Source organism: Felis catus, chromosome E2, assembly GCF_018350175.1.
Source record: "Felis catus isolate Fca126 chromosome E2, F.catus_Fca126_mat1.0, whole genome shotgun sequence".
In the NCBI taxonomy this organism is placed as follows: Eukaryota; Metazoa; Chordata; class Mammalia; order Carnivora; family Felidae; genus Felis; species Felis catus.
Window position 1 is genome coordinate 43,796,109 of NC_058382.1, and position 17,859 is coordinate 43,813,967.

At 45.7% G+C, this 17,859-nt stretch overlaps 1 protein-coding gene and 1 long non-coding RNA gene across 6 annotated transcripts in view; one reads left to right on the forward strand and one right to left on the reverse strand.

The window, feature by feature from the left end:
* Nucleotides 1–11,581, reverse strand: part of SMPD3 (sphingomyelin phosphodiesterase 3) — an 83,612-nt gene extending 72,031 nt beyond the window's left edge. For both annotated transcript variants that reach the window (XM_003998186.6, XM_006941665.5), the window contains exon 1: nt 11,410–11,581. The gene's annotated coding sequence lies outside the window, so the exon portion shown is untranslated. The remainder of the gene's footprint in view (nt 1–11,409) is intronic.
* A 102-nt stretch (nt 11,582–11,683) lies between these two features.
* The window catches only part of LOC109494920, a 64,639-nt gene continuing 58,463 nt past the window's right edge, over nt 11,684–17,859 (forward strand). For 2 of the 4 annotated variants that reach the window (XR_006590746.1, XR_006590745.1), the window contains exon 1: nt 11,689–12,161. This is a non-coding gene — a long non-coding RNA (uncharacterized LOC109494920). Of the gene's footprint in view, nt 12,162–17,859 lie in introns of all 4 variants that reach the window. The other 2 variants (XR_006590748.1, XR_006590747.1) reach the window with 2 other exon arrangements.

Genomic DNA, 17,859 nt, shown 5'->3' on the forward strand with positions numbered 1-17,859 from the left:
TATTTTGGAATTGACTAACCCCCTATGGACAGGCACCGTGTTTCATTCACTTCCATCTCTCCATTGCCTGGCCACAGGGCTTAGCACACAGTAGTGTTAAATGCGTGAGCAAGCTGTGAACACTTGCTGAGCACCTACTGTGTGCTAGGCCCTGAGTTGGGGGCTGATCACAGGAACATCTAAGAATTGACCCTCGGGGTCAGAATGATGAGGTAAAAGGGACTTGGCTGGTAAAGTTATTCTGGAGTAACATCAGCTGTACTTCCTGATGCCCAACCATTCTAAACATCTATACCTTTAGTATTATTATTTTGATTTTCCAGTTTGATTTTATCCTTCAGAAGTCACCATTCCACCCTGTTGTATTCAGTGTCTGACACACATTAATCATTATGGGGTCAATGGCCAGAGGAGTCCTTGACATTCTATTACCAAGTGTGTGTCATTTCTCATTAGCAATACGTTTAAAATCCCTAGGGACTTATTCCTGGATAACTTGTCAAAATTTCTGTGGCCTTGCCCACCAGTTTATTTATCCTTCCAGAACTGTGGAGGGCACCTGGAATCCTACCATGACTTTCTAGAGAAAACATAGTAAGCACCATGATCTCTTTCATCTTCTATCATCTTGCACATCAGAACTCCTCCTTTACTCATCAAGGGGTTCTCTCAAAGCTGTGCAAGTTCCCTCCCCATTGCTTCACATCCTTCACAGAACCGCAGGTGCCTCTTGGAAGAAGTGCCCCATCTGTGCCCCTCTCCTTTCCCGCCTTTGTTTTCCACTGTTATTCAAAGTGTAGCCATGGAGAGAAATCTGGTGGTCAGCAGTGACTGCAGCCATTAGAAAAGATAGATTTTTCTTCTAACCCCCCTAAGGAGAATAGGTTTGGTTTCTGGTCCCTGTAGTTTGCAGAGAAATGAACACAATGAATTCAAGATGGCAAATTCAGAAAAATCTCCTTTTGTGAAACAAGCTCTCTGCACGGGAGGGGGCCACTGGCTGACAGATGCTGCATGGGGTTTGTTTGCAATGACCCTGACTCAGGCCCTCACCACCATTCAGGGGTGTCACTGGGAAATCATGGACCAAAGGATGACACTGCCTGCTTCCTGGAGCACAGAGAAAAGGACTGAGTCCTGTGGGCAAGGCATCTGCCTCCTCCCCCACAGAAAAAGTCCTCCTAAGCTTTTTGCCTGGGTTTGAGCACTGCAGCTGTGCTTGGCATCTGCGTTTCCTGGCAGCCCATGCTGCCTGCCACTTGATACAGTCAGCAATGCTGGTAGCAGACCTCCCACCTGGCTCTTGCCTAGGGCTTTTGTGAAGACCAAATGAAAGAAAAGGCTATGCACATTAGATAGCAAAGAGCACTGGTAGGAATGCTAGACTGTGGTCTGGCCACACTCTCCACAAACTTTGGCTTTGGGCATGCTTGGTGAGCCTGCTCCTCACTGCAACAATATGCCCAAATCCAATGAGATGCTTCAAACTGGTGCTTTCAGATTTCATATCCCATCTTTTTCCTGTGAACTTTTTTGTTTTTCTAACACTTGTTAGCCTGATATCCAAGGCTTTTCAAACTCTTCTTTCTAAACATCTGTTTCCTACTGAAAACCTCTTCTCCATTTCAGGACTCCCAGAACACATCATTGGCATTCCCAGCCCTGTTCATTGGATCACAGCTTTTCCCTGTCTTCCCTCTGTACCATACACACTCCTCGGAGCCTCTCCATATTGTACCCACTTCTGAAGACCAAGCAGAAGACCTCTATGCAAGTTGATCAACAAATCATTTTGCCCTCTTTCACAATAAGTTACTGGGTTCCTGCTGACCTTGAACCAGGGAGGCAATGATCACAATGGTTAAGAGAAGATTTTGCAGTCAAATTTCCTGGGTTGGGATGCTCGTCCCACTCCTTACTGCTTCTGGGACCTTGGGTAAGTTACTTGAAGTATGTGAACATTGCTTTCCTCAGCCATAAAATAGGAATAATAATGGTAGCTTTTATGCATATAAGTTGCTAAGCACAATGCCTGATGTACTGTAAGCACTCCATTAAGAAAGGCTAGTATTACCCTAAGAAATTTCATATATGTTGTCATGTAATAGCCATAACAGCCCAGGAAAGTATGTTTTATTGCTCCAGATGGGAAAAATGAGGCTCAGAAAGGTTAAAGCACTTGCTCAAGTGCTTGCTCACATATTGGTTGTGAAGCTGAGATTCAGATTCAGGTCGGGGGCTGGGATCTACAGCTTGAGCCAACTGCCATAGCCAATGCACCGTAGTCAAGCCTCTTGTGTTTACTTCAGCATTTGTTCTTTCGTTCACTCTACACATGGGCATCTCCCTTCTCCCCATCCAGACCCTAGGTTCTTCCAGAGCTGCATTTTCAAAATGCAGCATTCAGCATTCATTGAGTGAACAAGAGTGAATGGATGGGAAAAATCCATTTCAAGATCAGACCCTATCCCAGGAGAACTTAGTAATGGTACTTAGGTCCCTGGAAGTCATGGGTGTCTCAACAAAATCAGGGGTGAGCCTGCCCTCCAGGCTCTTCCCCACCTCAATACACCCACCACACTTTTTTTTTCAATGTTTATTTTGAGAGAGAGAGAGGGAGTGAGTGAGCGTGAGCAGGGAAGAGGGGCAGAGAAAGAGGGAAAGAGAATCTTAAACAGGCTCCATGCTCAGCATGGATACCGACATCTGGTTTGATCCCATGACTGTAGATCATGACCTGAGCCAAAATCAAGAGTCGGATGCCTAACCGACTGAGCCAATTAGATACCCACACCCACCACACTTTGACCCCAGACATCTGACCATGTTGCTCTCCTGCCAAAATATTTCTAGGAATTCCCCACAATTTCTCTGTGACTAGTCAGTATTTTCTCTAGAGTTCTACATGCTTTGTTAACATAAGTCTTCACTGAGCTTAACCTATATTTCTTTGGTCCAGAAAGCAAACTTTTGGAAGAGAACTAGATATTCAAGGACAGCAGCAATGTGCTTCCTCAGAGCTATGCAGTGAATGGACCTATCACCTGCTGTAAGAGCCAGGAGAACATGATTCTTCTGGGGCTATGGTTTCTAGATTGATGTCCCATCTATTTTTTAAAGCAAAGCTGCATGTAAAGTGCTCTAACCACTAAGGTCAGAATGTCAGAACTTTAGGATAAATATGATGGAGAACAATGCCCATTTTGGTTCTTAATTTATCATCTCAGGAAAGAAAGCTCATGTATGTTAATGGGAGAGAGAGAAGAACCTGACAGACTGTGTAATATGCCCAAAGTTACTGAGACCCTACATTTTGGTATAGGCACAATCAGATGAAACTGTCCTTTCAACCTTTTTCAGAGACAAAGCAAAGATGCAGAATGCAGCAGTGAAACTGTAGAAAAGAGTGAAAATATAAAATAATATCAACAGCACATGTTTTTATATGTCTAGAAAGAAATTCTATAAGTTAAAAATACAACCATAAAAAAATTGGAGAAAAGACCATGGAAATTCTGAATGGAAAATTCTCTATTAAACAACCACAAGTTCTCTATTAACATTTGAAATTTCATTTCATCAAAGCTACCATCTTTTGAGTACCTACTATGTATGAGATGTTTTATTTGCATTATCTAATTTAGTCCTCACCACAGCCTGCAAGAGTGGTGGTACTATCTCCATTTTACAGAGGAGGAGATTGACAGTGTCTTGATCAAGACCAATGGATGGCAGAATGGCTTTGACCTCACATAGGTCTGACTCTTGTCCAGGATCTTTCTCCTAGAGCGTAAGGCTTACATTTCTCTGAGGAATCTTGGAATCCAAGAGACTCAGAGTTCTTGGGTCCTCTGTTATCAGTACACACTAATCATTCTCTTCCTCAACTTGCTAGCAGAGGTCAGGACCTGTGCATAATGCAGTTAGCTAATGTGTTTACCCATTGTGTACTTATGTAAGTGGCTTGAAGTCTTTCCTCAGTTTCATTTTCTGTCAGAAAATTGGGGCCACATCAAGGTAGTTCATGAGCTTGTACTGAGCATGCATTTTCAATCATCTTTTAAGTAGTAGTAAACCCTTTCCTTCATGTATTTGAAAATTGTCTGCTTGTTCTCCTTCTTGTTGCCCCTATCTTGTAAGATTCTAGAAGTCTCCTCTGATAATAATATTGAGTACTCCTCTGATAGCTAATACTGAAGTCTCCTCTGATAGCTAATATTGAGTACTCACTATGTACCAGCCACTGTTCTAAGTGATTTGACTCAACCAAGGAGGTAGGTTCTATTATCATCATCATTTTACAGGTGAGGAAATGGAAGCATAGAGATTAATCAACTTGTCCAAGGTCACACAGCTTAAGTGGTAAAGCTAGTATTCATCTCTGGCTGACTGATTACAAAACCTACTTTGCTAAATGCCTTAGTTTGTGAAGAACATTTTCTCCTAAATGGAAGCACTCTAGAGAAGTGTTATGCAGTAGAAATGAGTTACAAATGCAAGACGTATATAATTAATTTTCTAGTAGACACATTAAAAGGAGAAACAAGTGAAGTTAATTTTAATATATTTTATTTAACTCAATATATCCAAAATAATATTTCAACTTATACTATTAACATTATTAGTGAGCTATTTTATATATATTTTTCATACTAATTTTTCAAAATCTGGTGCCTCAATTTGGACTAGCCACATTTCAAGTGCTCAATAGCATGTGGCTACTATATTGTACAACACGGATATAAATGGGCATTCTTCTTTTCCCATTTAATCTATTGTTTCTCTTTCAACTTAAGTTTTGCATTAAGATTAGATCTAAAAAGTCTCTGTTAATGGAAACATGCCCTTTGGATAATTTGGTGAGCAGAGCAGCAGTTGAGTACAGTGGAGAGAAGAAATTTTAGGAATTAATAAAACCTGGGTTCTAATCCCCCTCTTTGCCACTAACCAGGGCTGTGTGTGGCTAGTGGCAACACTCAATTTCCCTCAGCCTCTTTCCTTATGTTAAAAAAAGAGATGATGGTTTATGATTATTAAGGTTCTTTCCATTTCTAAAAACTCTGAAAATTTTTTAATGTTTATTTTTGAGAGAGCGTGAGTGAGGGAGGGGCAGAGAGAGTGGAGACACAGAATCTGAGGCAGGCTCCAGGCTCTGTCAACACAGAGCCTGATGTGGGGTTCGAACCCACAAACTGTGAAATGACCTGAGCCGAAGGTGGGCGCTTAACTGACTGAGCCACCCAGGTGCCCCTCTAAAGACTCTTTCTGCTTACAGCACACACCCTTGTCAGCATTTCTGCATCTGTTTCCACTTTCCATTTAAGATTCCGATATGACAGGGCTTATCCCACGTTGGATTGTGTTCACTATGCAGAGCTCTGTGCCTGGCACATTGCAGGTCTAGGAAATACTGAATGAATGAAAGTCCTGTTCTTTCAGTGACCCTGGAGTTTCCCAGTTTTTGCCAGAATAACTATAGCAGCCTTAGCAATTAATTACAATTTTATTTCCTTTCTCATATTGGCATAAAATCTTGACAATCTAAGCTTACTGAAGGGTTACAGCCAGAATTAAAAACCATTTCCTGATCCTGTTAGAAAAGGAGACAGTACTCAGCTGTAGGCATGGCTTCCTAGAGACCCCCACGAATGGCTCCCCTCTTAATACATGCTGTTCTGATGCTGAGGAGAGTTAATTAATGACTCTAAATAAGAAAACAATCAAATCTGTCTGCAGTCATATGAGTCAGAACAGACCCGGATGGGAGCCGGGTCCTTGGCCTCCGAGTGCACTCGGGAAAAGCAATAGCAGATTTGCTGCATGCATCAGAGTCCTGCAAAGCCCGAACCTAGAAGGGGAAAGAAAGACTCAAAATGGACAGGAGACCTAGCCTGATGTGAGGCATTTTCTTAAAAGGTGAGGCCCCCTTTCTATGCATTGTGCAGACTGAGGTCAAGAGAGGAGAAAAAGCAAATCTCTTGCTCTCTACTCTCTTTAGACACCTAAACTAACAGCCACTGAATGGGGAGTTCTCAGGCCCAGGTCACTTGTGTGTGTGGCAAGATTGGGGCAGTTGGCACTGCCACCCTGGGAGGACCAGAGGATGTGTGGCCTGAAGCCTATCACACCCCAAACTTGCCAACCTGCAGGAGTCGTGCAGCCACATATGAAGGCAGAACACTGGTTATGATGACACAAGGGCAGGAATGTGGCACTTCCCTGGGATTAGCTGAGGCTCACAACAATGAAAACTTTTATTTTGGTGTTAAAGACCTTGCTGTAAAAATCTGAGAGTGGGAATAGGGAGAAGGAGCCTCTTAACAATATCCAAGTGTCCTCAGCATTGGAACAGGACACCAGCAAATAAATATAAGCCCTATTTCTTTGGCTCTACGTGTACTCTGTGAAATAATAACAGCCTCCTCATTCCCCACCCCCATTCTTGCAGATTATGAAAAATAGATTTTGCTGCCATCCAAGCTTGGCTTCTTGTGAAATTGTTCCACTCTGGAAAGAAAACCCTGGGACACTGGCCATCAGGGTCATTGTACTCCTTTTTCTCCTTCTTTACCTATAACCAAGTACAGGCAACAAGCCTTTTGTCAGGATAATATGTAAAGTATTGTGGTAATATCCTTGATATATTTGAAAGGACTTTTTATGGCTTATGTCTGAATCTTTGTTGGTCCCCAATCCTTTCCTCTAAAAGTTGGTTAGAATCTCATATAGGGCAGTCCGAAACTTCAATTTTGCTTCTACAATAGCAGTAGGAAAAAATAATGGTAAGAGGAGACTCTGGAGTTTAAGAGATCCAGTTTGGAATCTAAACTCTATTCCTTCTGATCTGTGTAATCATGGGCAAGGCCCTTTCCTCCCAAAGCTTCATTTCCTCTTCTTGAAAGTGGAAACACCACCACCACCTACCTCATAGGACTGTGAAGATTAAATACGTTTGAAAAGCCTGACTCAGAAATGTTGTTTCTTATTATTAGCTTGTAATTCTTTAAATAGGGTTTGCCAATGGGTTCGTTTGAAGCAATACAATAAAAGCCTCTACAGCTCTGTTTCCTCCTATTTCTTTCTGTGATGAGCTTTGGGGAAATCCTTACAGAAGCCTTGGTCCTCAGAGCTTCCTTCTATTCCCTGCCCTGAATCCTGCCTTCTCCACTAGTGGGGTTGAGGCCAGAGTTCCAGAACCTTGGACAGCTCCACTCCTTCTTGGCTACTGGCAACCTGAGAGAACAGGAGGGATTTAGTGGAATTTTCCCACAAAGGCTGTATTAATACTTGGATTTAGGAATCCCACTCGTTCATTCTCACTCACAGCATGCATACTATTTGCTTGCATCCTCAGATTCTTCAACACGACCAGCACTCCTAAAAAAATTTTGAGGAGCTTCTCCTCTTCATGAACCTGTTAACTACACCCATAAGATTTACTAACTCTTCAGCCCCTTTACTACTCTCCTGTGAACTCCAATAGTTTTTTTGAGCCCAAGAAGAGAAACACCACCCACATCTTCCTGTATCTGCTGATATTTAATTTGTTTGGCTTTTGTACAAGGATTAAACATTCTTGATTAACTTCAAGTGAAAGTAATAATGTATGAGCATGAAGAAAGGTTTTACAAGACAAAGAGATTCAGGTATGAATTAAAAGAAACATAAAATAATGTTACTGCCTGTAGGTGATGTTAAGTGCCATTCTCTAATCAGAATAAGCAGGTGGTTCAATTTATGAGATAATTTAGCTTTTCACTCTTTCATGCAGAATGCAACACACATATGCAGTCACCTTCTGAACAGGCAAGGAAGAGATTAAGTCCTATTTTTACTTTATGATACTGAGTCATGTAGTTCAATGCAAATCACATGGATGCCAAAGTAAGAACAATACTAGGTATTTAAATACCTCCTTTCCTTTAAGGAGCTCTAAAGATTTTGTGGCTGTGTGAATTCTCTTCAGAGCAATTCTGGGAGAAGAGACACATGTCACCAGGTAAGCATTTAAGACGGAGCATTTTTCATCCATCTCCCCTACTCCCGTTAGATCTAGGAGAGCCAGTGTTTGCCAGTTCTTTGTACTTAGTAATAGCCTTCTGATTTCTGCATTTTCTGGGCCACATTTTCAACAAGGTAAAAGAAGGCTTATCTTTCAAAATACATTATTGGCGGGGCACCTGGGTGGCTCAGTCGGTTAAGCATCCAACTTTGGCTTGGTCATGATCTCACAGCTCATGTGTTCAAGACCCACACCAGGCTCTGGACTGACAGCTCGAAGTCTGGAGCCTGCTTCAGATTCTGTGTCTCCCTCTCTCTCTGACCCTCCCCCACCCCCACTCTCTCAAAAATAAACATTAGAAAAAATTAAACAAAAATATGTTATTGGCTAATAATGAGGAAGAGAGGAGGAGAAAGTGGAATAAGAAGGGGAGGGTGGGAATCATAGTAGGAGAGGAAGAGATAAGAAAGATGCTTAAAACTCCCTGAACTTGATAAGTGTTTTCCATGCATTTTCCTCACAAATGGATTTGATGTCCATCCCCAATTGGATGGAAACTTGGACAGAGGCCTTTTGGCCCTCTTCAAATACTTCTGTATGGGCAAGGACAGTGGCAATTTCACTGCTTGGACTAGTTTGAAGTCACTTCCATTAAGAATATCAACTTAGGACTCGAAAGGCTGACAGGGAGCCCCATATGGAAGGGTTTGTGATTTTTACCTAACAGTACCCACACCCACCCTGAACCTCCACACTCAGGGAGAGTGTTAGTTGCAAATTTACTACTTTTCCCAGTAGAGGTCGCTGTGGATACTGGCAGTGGATACTTCAGACTGGATCAGGCAGGGCTGGGCTGGATGGTGGCTCCGCTGTCTAATAATGGGTCTTTCTGTGGTTGCACTCAAAACGGTCTAGCCCCTCATCCTATGGGAAGGGGGTCTCTGGTGGGTATTGTCTCAAAGCCACACAACACCTTTGCTGTAAAGTACTATGAAACTGAGGTCACTCACTGGGAATGGGCAGGTCTGGGAGGGCTGTCATCCTCTAGGGGTGTCCACTCATAGTGGTATCTGTGTGCCACACTCATACCCTCTCTGTGAGTATACCCGGTATTACTGAGAGGCCACCTGCCACTGACTGGCAACCCCAGACCTATAGACCTTCCAGGTATGGAGGCCAAATTGAGGAAATTTCCTTGCCACAATATCTTGCACCCCAAAATCATAAAAGACTATGCTGATGAGCCCCCCCAAGCCCCACTTGGAAGCTCACGTGGAGAGGTGGGGTGGAATTCTGGGCCTCAGGGCAACCCCTTGCAGCAGGATAAGATTTCTGAGGGATGGGAAGGGCAGGGCATTGGTGGAGATGTTAGGGTCTGATCTGAGACCCCAGAAAGGCTGACGAGGGCTCCACATACTTGTGATGTCCTATCTTCTAGGCCACACCCAAGCATGCAGTTTAGGCCCAAGGCAGCCTGAAGCTACCTTCACCCTGAGGGCACCCACTGGAACCCTAAATTATTACTGTGGCTTTAGAGTGGAAGAGACAACCAACCTGCCCACACCCCCAACATCTAAGGTCAGCAGAGAGTGGTTCCTCCTCCCACAAGCACACACAGACAGATTCACAAGCTCATCATGACACACACATGAACATTGGAGCACACACTGGCACATTCACACAGTCATACACGTTAATATTCACACTCTGACCCACATCATCACCCATGCAAACACACGGTGACACATACACTCGAACCCGAGTATCAAACCTGACCTAACATGGTTGATGGAGCGTAGCGAGATCGAGTCAGGATGCCTCTCCAGACCCTGGTCCATCTATATCTCCTGAATCCTGGGACCCTACCCTGCAGGCGGAGCCCCCTGCCTGTCCGCGTGCGTCCTCGTGGCCACAGATCTTGAATGTCCCCCAGGAGGAACCCTGGTTACCACTGCACACACTGCAACCTGGGGTGCCCGGCCAGCGTTAGAGGGTGATGTGCGGGAAAGAAGGGTGCAGGGCATAGTACCGAGCCAGGGCGCAGCCGCCTCCTCCCTCGGGATTTTCCATGCCGGCTCGCGCAGGCCCGAGAGAAGCTAGCGCGCTTTGTCTCCCGCCCGGCTCCCGGCGTGATTCCGCGGAAGCTCTCCGCGCCGCGCCCGGAGCCCCCCCTCCCTTAGCCGCGCCCCCAGCCCAGCGGGTGGCGCAGGCCCGCCAGTGCGGAGACCGCCGCTTTGTCCTAACGAGGATGCCTGGGCCGAGCGCAAAAGCCCTGTTCCCGAAGCTGCCGCCGCGCGCCCTGGAAGCAGGTTTCGGTAGCCGGATCTGGGGCGCGCCCCGCGTGGAGCCGAGCAGTCCCAAAGGTCTGGAGGCTCAGGGGGCGTCTGCCTGGAGCTTCGTAGGGCTAGAGAGGGGACCCGCCCCGTTCCGCCCCGCACGTGCCCATCCGCGTCTGGCTCCCTGCCGCGGTGCAGGAGCCGGGTCGCCGGGGCGGGGCGGGACTGAGCGGGACAGGGAGGGTCTTCTCGACTTGGGCCCCTGACCTGGATCCAGGTAGAGAGGGCCTGAGAGGTAAGGTTCAAGTAGGGGAGGTCGGGTGGATTCCCTGCACCCTTCTTACTTTCCCCCACCGCACATCCACACCCAGGCCACTCAGACCTTAGGCGCGGGGCCCCGAGCATGGAGGACCCCAAGAATCCGTCAGTGCCTTCCTGTGCCAGCGACTTCAAGTACTGTGGGGAAGGGTCTCCCCGGCTCTAGTTCCTCACGTCCCACTCCCCTCCCCCAATAACCGAGGCGGGTCCAAGTGGGAGGGGGAAGAGTCCCGTCTCCATCTCCATCCCGTTTCTCCTCTTCACAAAAACCTAGGCTTCGGGAGAGGGGTGGGCACGGAAAGGATCTTCCTGACATCGCAAACAGCCCCTCCTCAATAAGCCCAGGAGGGTCTGAGCAGAGGAGGAGCAGTTTCCCGGTGTCATCCATCACATCCAGACCCCCTTTGTAACCTCAAGCAGTACAGGTGTTATGGGGAAGGGTCCCCCTGCCTCTGAACCTTTCATCCCATAACACTCCCTCCCATCCTCAATAATCCAAGCAGCCTCGTTATCAGGCACAAGGGTGGGGGAAGGCTCCAAGCTCCCCAACGCCCCCTCAGTAGAGACGGGGGGAGTTCCCCCAGCCTTTGCCCCTCACACTCGAGAATCCCCTCTACCATAGAACAAAAACTAACGCAAGCCGCTCCGACTTCAGGCGACAGGCCACAGAGAGGCCCGCAAGGAGTCAGTCAGCAGCTCTCCGGGACAGATGGTGTTGAGGGCGGTGAGGAGAGGTCCCATCAACTCCCCAGGCCCCCTCATCTCAGTTCATTCCGTCCCCAATAAAACAAAAGAGAATCCAGCAGCACCGACCTCAAAGAGGAGGGAGGGCTGTCAGCGCTCGGCAGCGCAACGAGCTCCTCTGCGCTCCTCACTGCCCCGGCTTTCCCGCGGTGGCTCTCGCGGTGACGGCGGCGGCGGTGGCGGCGGCGGAGACCGCGGCTCTCGCGTCGGGAGCCTCCCTCGGACTCAGCACCTGGAGCGGCGAACAGCTCCGCGCCTCATTCCGCTGACTCCGCCTCCCCTGCGCGGCCGTAGCCAATGGAGATCCTGGCCACGCCCAGAAGGCCGCCCATTGGGGGCGCCTTCTCCACTCTCTTCGGCCCAGCCGGCGGGTTTCTCTAGCTTTTCGTCAAGACCGCATGCCCTAGAGACTGTCGGAGTTTTTGTACTGCCTTCTGGAACTCGTAGTCCTTTAAGGACGCGAAGGGGGCTTATGCCGCGGGCAGGTTACCGGGGGTGGACTGCATTTCCCAGGGTGCATGAAGAAACCGAGGCGCTGAGGAGGGCGGGAGGACTGTTTCCATAGCAAAGGCGGCTGGTTGGGGCCGGCTGACTGAGAAATGGGGCAGGCCGCGGGACCCTCGGATTGTGCGTGACTACCGGCAGCCTCTTGGGAGGCCGTTTCGATTTTTTTTTTTTTTTTTTTTGTCCTCGGCACCCTCCACGGGACTCTGGGCCTCAGTTTTCCTACCTGAGAAGAAGGGTGTGGAGCCGTCCCCCTGCCCACAGTCCGCGGTGATGGGGCAAACCGAGGTCGAGCCGCTCTGGTTTGCCCAGCAAAGGTGAGAGAGGACGGAGGAGACCTGTGGCTTGAGAGTGTGGCATTCTGAACTCTATCGCTTTAGTTTTGCCTCGAACTTATAGAGGAGTGCTTTACTTTGGTCATATCCCTTGAGCCGTCAAGGTCTTATCCAGTCTTCCCAGCCAGGATTCTGTTCTCCTTACGCCATCCCTGATACGGCAACATTTCCCCCAGAGTAGCCAGAGGGCGCTACTCCTTCTCATTATCTATGGAATTAAGCCCACACTCCTCTCAACATTGCTCAAAAGGCCCTTCTAAATCTGGTCTCCACCTTGTTCTTGCGACACTCTGAACTTCTTTTGGTGTCTGGGAAGTCTTAACCACCCGTTTTCTCTCACTCTGGTGGTTGCCTCCACCCTTGTACTCAGCTAACCCCTCACACTCTTCAAGCCCCAGCCTAGACGTTGCGTCTTCTGTGAAGCCTTCCTAGATGTCTGGCTCCATATTAGATATTCCACCTTGCATATGAGCAGCACCCTCTACTTCCCCTATTCCATTTGTGTGCTTATGTATCCATCTTCCACATGATAAGATGCACAGAACAGGGGCCATGTCTATATTATTCATAGGTATAAGCCAGTGCCTATAGTGTCTGACACGTAGTAGGTACTCTGAGATATTTGTTGAGTTGAAAATGAATTGAACACTAATTGAATTTTACTCACACCTCCGTGCTCTTAATTTCCTAAGGTTGTGTATTTTCCATTGCTGAAAACGTTCAACTAGAGGGATGCCACCCTCATGAGGAAATGTTTGTCATTCATATAATGGATTGGAATTTTGCCTGAGTGCTTTGAGAGTCCTTAGAATTCTATGACACTAGGGACTCATAGATTCATGCTGATCATTACTTGGAAGTCTTGTCAGTTCTCCACTAAAGGTCATCAGTTCTTCATGTTCCCCTATTTCTAGCTGTTTGCCCTTCTTTCTGTGCCTAAATTCCCTACCTCCCACTCCCTTTCTGGGAAAGATCTTCTGCCCCTGTCAGTTGTGAAGCAATGACAGTCTGAGATGCCTGCCCTTCTTTCAGTCTCTGCTCAGCATCATAGGGCCCTGGTGGTGATGTCCCACCTTGCTAGTTAGTTTTTTTGTTTTTTTTTGTTTTTCCTGAATCTTTTTCCACTCAGGGCTCTGGTGTTGGCCAGATGGTCCAATTAATCCCACACATGCTTCATATGTCACCCCACCAGACTTTTGGGTGTATTTCAGCTAAAGCATTCTTGGGAGAATATATGGGTATAATTAATTCATGGCCAAAGAAATAACCAGGGGGACTGTTACCCTGAACCTGTTTCAAACCCAAGAGACAGATCCTGAGAAAAAGCAACGCTGTCATCCTTGAGTTGATGATATCCACGGAGGGAAGGCTAGAATGGGGGAATGAGTAAAATGGGTTGCATTTGGGGAGGAAATAACAGGACCTCTAAGAGGCATGGCAGAGGGACTTTGATCCAGACCAAACCATAAGGGAAGGCCACTGGAGCTGGATAAACAAATGGGGCCTCATTACTGAAGATGAGAAAACTATAAGGAGGGGGAAGAAATAGGATTTGTGCTGACACAGAGTGCCTAGTTCTCTGGATGCAGTGAGAGCAGAGGTTTTTGGAAAAGTAGGTGGGGGAAGACTAGGCCACAGGATGGGCATCAACAGAGCATTGGCAGAGTTATCAACAGAAGGTTAACAAAGAATGCTGCGTAGAGCCACAGCTGAAACTCCGGAGGTCAGCGTAGCCGTAAGTAGTAGGGCTACTTTTCAGGAAATCGTTGCAAATAGTGAAAACCAGGGTTCCGTGATTCTCCCAGAAAGCAGGGACTAAAATAGCATCATCCACATGGTCAAGTGAAGTCAGAAAATCTGGATTCTAATTCTGACTTTGCCTCCAATTCGATGTGTGACCCTGGGCTGGACCTGTTTCTTCAGTTGTAAAATGGTATTTATTGGTTTTAGGGAGCAGCTAATAGGGTAAAGGTGGGGGGATTCAAACTTGCACAAACTACATTATCAGATCTGCAGTTTGCTTATTTGACAATGTTTTAATAGATAAATGAGATGCCTTATGTAAAGCACTTCACAAATATTAAGCACTTAATAAAATGTTCTTCATCTTGGATTATCAGAAATTGGTTTGACTGTGAATAAACAAGCAGGAGGTGGTGTCCTGGCTAATCTGGGTTCAAATTTCCATTCTCTTTCTTACTAGTGGTATGATTTTGGTCAAGTATATGCTCAAGATATTTGTTTTGCCATTTTTTAGGGGTGGTTTTAGAAAATAGAAGCCTAAGAGAATGGAATTCTAGCTACTTGGAACCTAGGGTTACAAAGGATTTTAGGGGAACATTGAGCTAGGCTCCTACCATGTTAAAGGGGAAAAAAAGGTCTCAGTGAAGTTCCATAGGTCTTCTGATTAAATATTGTGGGGATTAACCAGAATGTTGAATCTCAGACATGGGGTTGGATTAACCAGGGCTGGGTTTTGAAGAGCCTAGTATACTAGGCTAAGGAATATAACTTTATTCTAAAGATGAAGATTTTTAGGGAGACATGTATTCTGAAAAGTCTGAGGCCTGTGTGGAAAATGACCAGGAGAAGATGAGGCTGGAATGTAGGTCAGAAGCTGCTGCAGTGTTCCAGCACAGCATCTATGAAGATAGAAAAGAGAGGGTAGATCTGAGATGTGTTAGGGAGGTAAATATTCAAAGGACTTTGTGAGTGATGAGTTGAGGGCCTGGAGGAGAGTGGTGTGTTAAGGATGATACCTGGATGTCTGCCTTGGAAAACTTGGTGGACGGATGGTGGTACTTTCCCCTGAGGTGAGGAATAGTAAAGGAGCAGGTGGGTTTGAAATGAGTGGGAGACAACCAGGTGAGATGTCCAGTAGGTTTGGCTTGGGAAAATGCCTTAATATTTGGGAATTCATGTCCAAAGAAGAATAACCAGAGGGACTATTACCCTAAAACTAATTCAAACCAAGAAAACAGATCCTGAGAGCCTATCATACTTGAGAGATCTGATCTGGAAAAAAGAGTCATAAGTTAACAAGTTAGGAGTACATACATCATAATCAAAACCATGGGAATGGTAAAATCCTTTACCAGAGAGAGTCAAAGAGAAAACCAAAATCCTTTGGGAAATACCAACGTAGATAACTCTTAGAAATGGTTTTGAAGGGGAGGAGGGAGAAAACCAGAAAGGATGTAGAGTTGAGAGACAATTTGGTTTAAGTTGAGAGAGGTTAGGACATTTAAAAATGCTGATGGGGAAAAGCCAGTAGAGGGACAGTTGAGGATAAAGGAAAGAGAAGGGTGGAAGGATGGAGTGAGGTCAGCAAGATGGTAGAAGTTGTTAGAGTTCAGACTCAGCCTCAGGCAGGAGGAGGGCCTACTTTTCATTTAAGATGGGAAGGGAAAAAGGAAGGAGGAGTTGGAGATGCAAGTAGGTTAGTAGGTCGGTGGGTACCAGGTGGTTGGGAGATGGGATCAGGAAATGGAGGCAGTTCATACCCAGTGGCCATTACTTCTTATGTGATGTCAGAGGCAAGGATATCTGCTCAGTGTGAGGGAATTGGATGGAATGGAAAGCTTGGAAAAAGTGTGAAAATGTTCAAGATGGCTGCTGTGGAAAAGAGGACGGAAAGCTAATAGCAGCCCACACGCACCACAGGGCAGTAGTGAGGGCTTGCTGTGGTTGAAAGCCATGGGTTTGTGGGGCACTAATTTGTAGGGTTCGAGGCTTTCTTCAGCATCCTATCAATGCTGAGATAGATGTGGGAAAGGCTATTGGTGAGGCTGTTCCAGGGCTGGGCTTTGCTGGACAAAGGAGACCAGAAAGCAAGGAAGTTGGAGATGTTGACAAGAGAGGTAGGAGTGCTGGGCCACTAAGAGGAAGGAGGTGAAGCCAGGATGGAGTGGGCAGAGGGGTGGAGGTGGAGGGGTGGAGTTCTTAGTATAGTAAGAAGAATGATGTGATGGGTGGGAGGGAAGAGCAGGGAGGGCAGGCAGTGCTGATCAGAGGTAGAGGAACTCTGGTCAGGGGCAATGGCAGGGTGACTAGAGAGGACAGAGGAGGTCATGGGAAGGCATTGAAAGGCAATTTTGTAGGTCATTGGCAGGTCACTCATAAAGATGGCTGCTTTGATGGAGAGAGGAATCCTGGTAGTTCTGTGTCAAAATATATGGTAAGTGAGAAGTTAACAGATGGTAAGAAGGAGGGATAGGGTGCAGAAACCTCTGACATGAGTGACACAGAAATCAAGATGTTGGAGAGCTAAGAAGAAGCCCTCTCACTCTCATAAGAGCCATGACTTTCTTGTACATTTTCATAGAGGTATCATCTCAACATGATCAGTTTTATACATACCTAAAAGGCAGGATGTCTAGGAATAAACTTAATGAAACCGAAAAACAATTCTAGATTTCATGGTGAAGTTGTATCAACCAAGTTCAATGTAGTGTTTCCTGCAGTTTATATTTTGGTGTAGTTTGTAGATTTAAGTATGTGCATATCAACTAGAAAATGTGTTTTAAAAATTTTGCAAATTTCATTTCTTAGCAACGATTTGTTTTCTCAGTTTAGAACATAAATTAGAGAACTTGTGTTGATTTTTTTTCAAATGTAGAGTTTAGAGCTTAATTCATGCCTTTGAAATGCCATGAATTTGAAATGCAGCCATTTTCCTTTCTGCATCCTTGAAAAGGATTACAAGGATTTTATTAGTTTTTCAGATAATCTTGCCAGCACATACAGACTTTCCACAAGGGCCTCCTATCAGTAACGTTGGGTTGTGAGTGATGCTGTAGGAGTGCTGTATGTGAGCTATGTAAGACAAGTCAAGTAAGCAGCCAACTTTAAGATTTTCCCAACAGAGACACCTGGATGGCTCAGTCAGTTAAGCGTCTGACTTTGGCTCGGGTCATGATCTCGCAGTTCGTGGGTTGGAGCCCCCCATCGGGCTCTTCACTGACAGCTCAGAGACTGGAGCCTACTTCAGATTCTGTGGCTCCCTTTCTCTCTACCCCTCCCCCACTTGTACTCTGTGTGTCTCTCTCTCAAAAATAAACATTAAAAGATTAAAAAAAAAAAGATTTTCCCAGAAGCAGCTCAGTTTACAATTATGGGACTTGGTATAGAATATGAAATTGCATCTAAATGTTAATTGAGAAAAATGATTTTTCATAGTTTTTAAAGAAAAATGACAAAATCGCTGCATTGCTATGAACAATCTTTGTGTTAAAAAACCCAATGTTATTTAAAAATATTTTTGTATGGTTAATGTCTTTGTAATCTTGAAGTAGTTTTGCTATTCCAGACCCTGAGAATAGTGGGGGTGCTCAGAAAGTATTTTGTAAATCAGTTCATGAATGTTATGATAATCTGTTCTTTGTTTAAAATACTTCCTTTTATCTTAAACTCTCATAAAGTATTCTTGTAAAAAGAATGATTCTTTCTAAACGTAAGTCAAATCATATCACACCTCTGCTCAAACTCCCAGTGGCTTCTTTGTCTCACTGAAAGCAAACATACTCTGATTCCTGTAGCATCTCTGCCTTGTCTCCTAGTACCCCGTGTTTCAGCACATTAATCTCCTTGCTGTTCCTTGAGTGTACCAAGTACACTCTGGCCTCAGGGCCCTTGCACTTGCTGTTTCCTTTGCTTGGAGGCTCTTTTCCTAAATATCCTC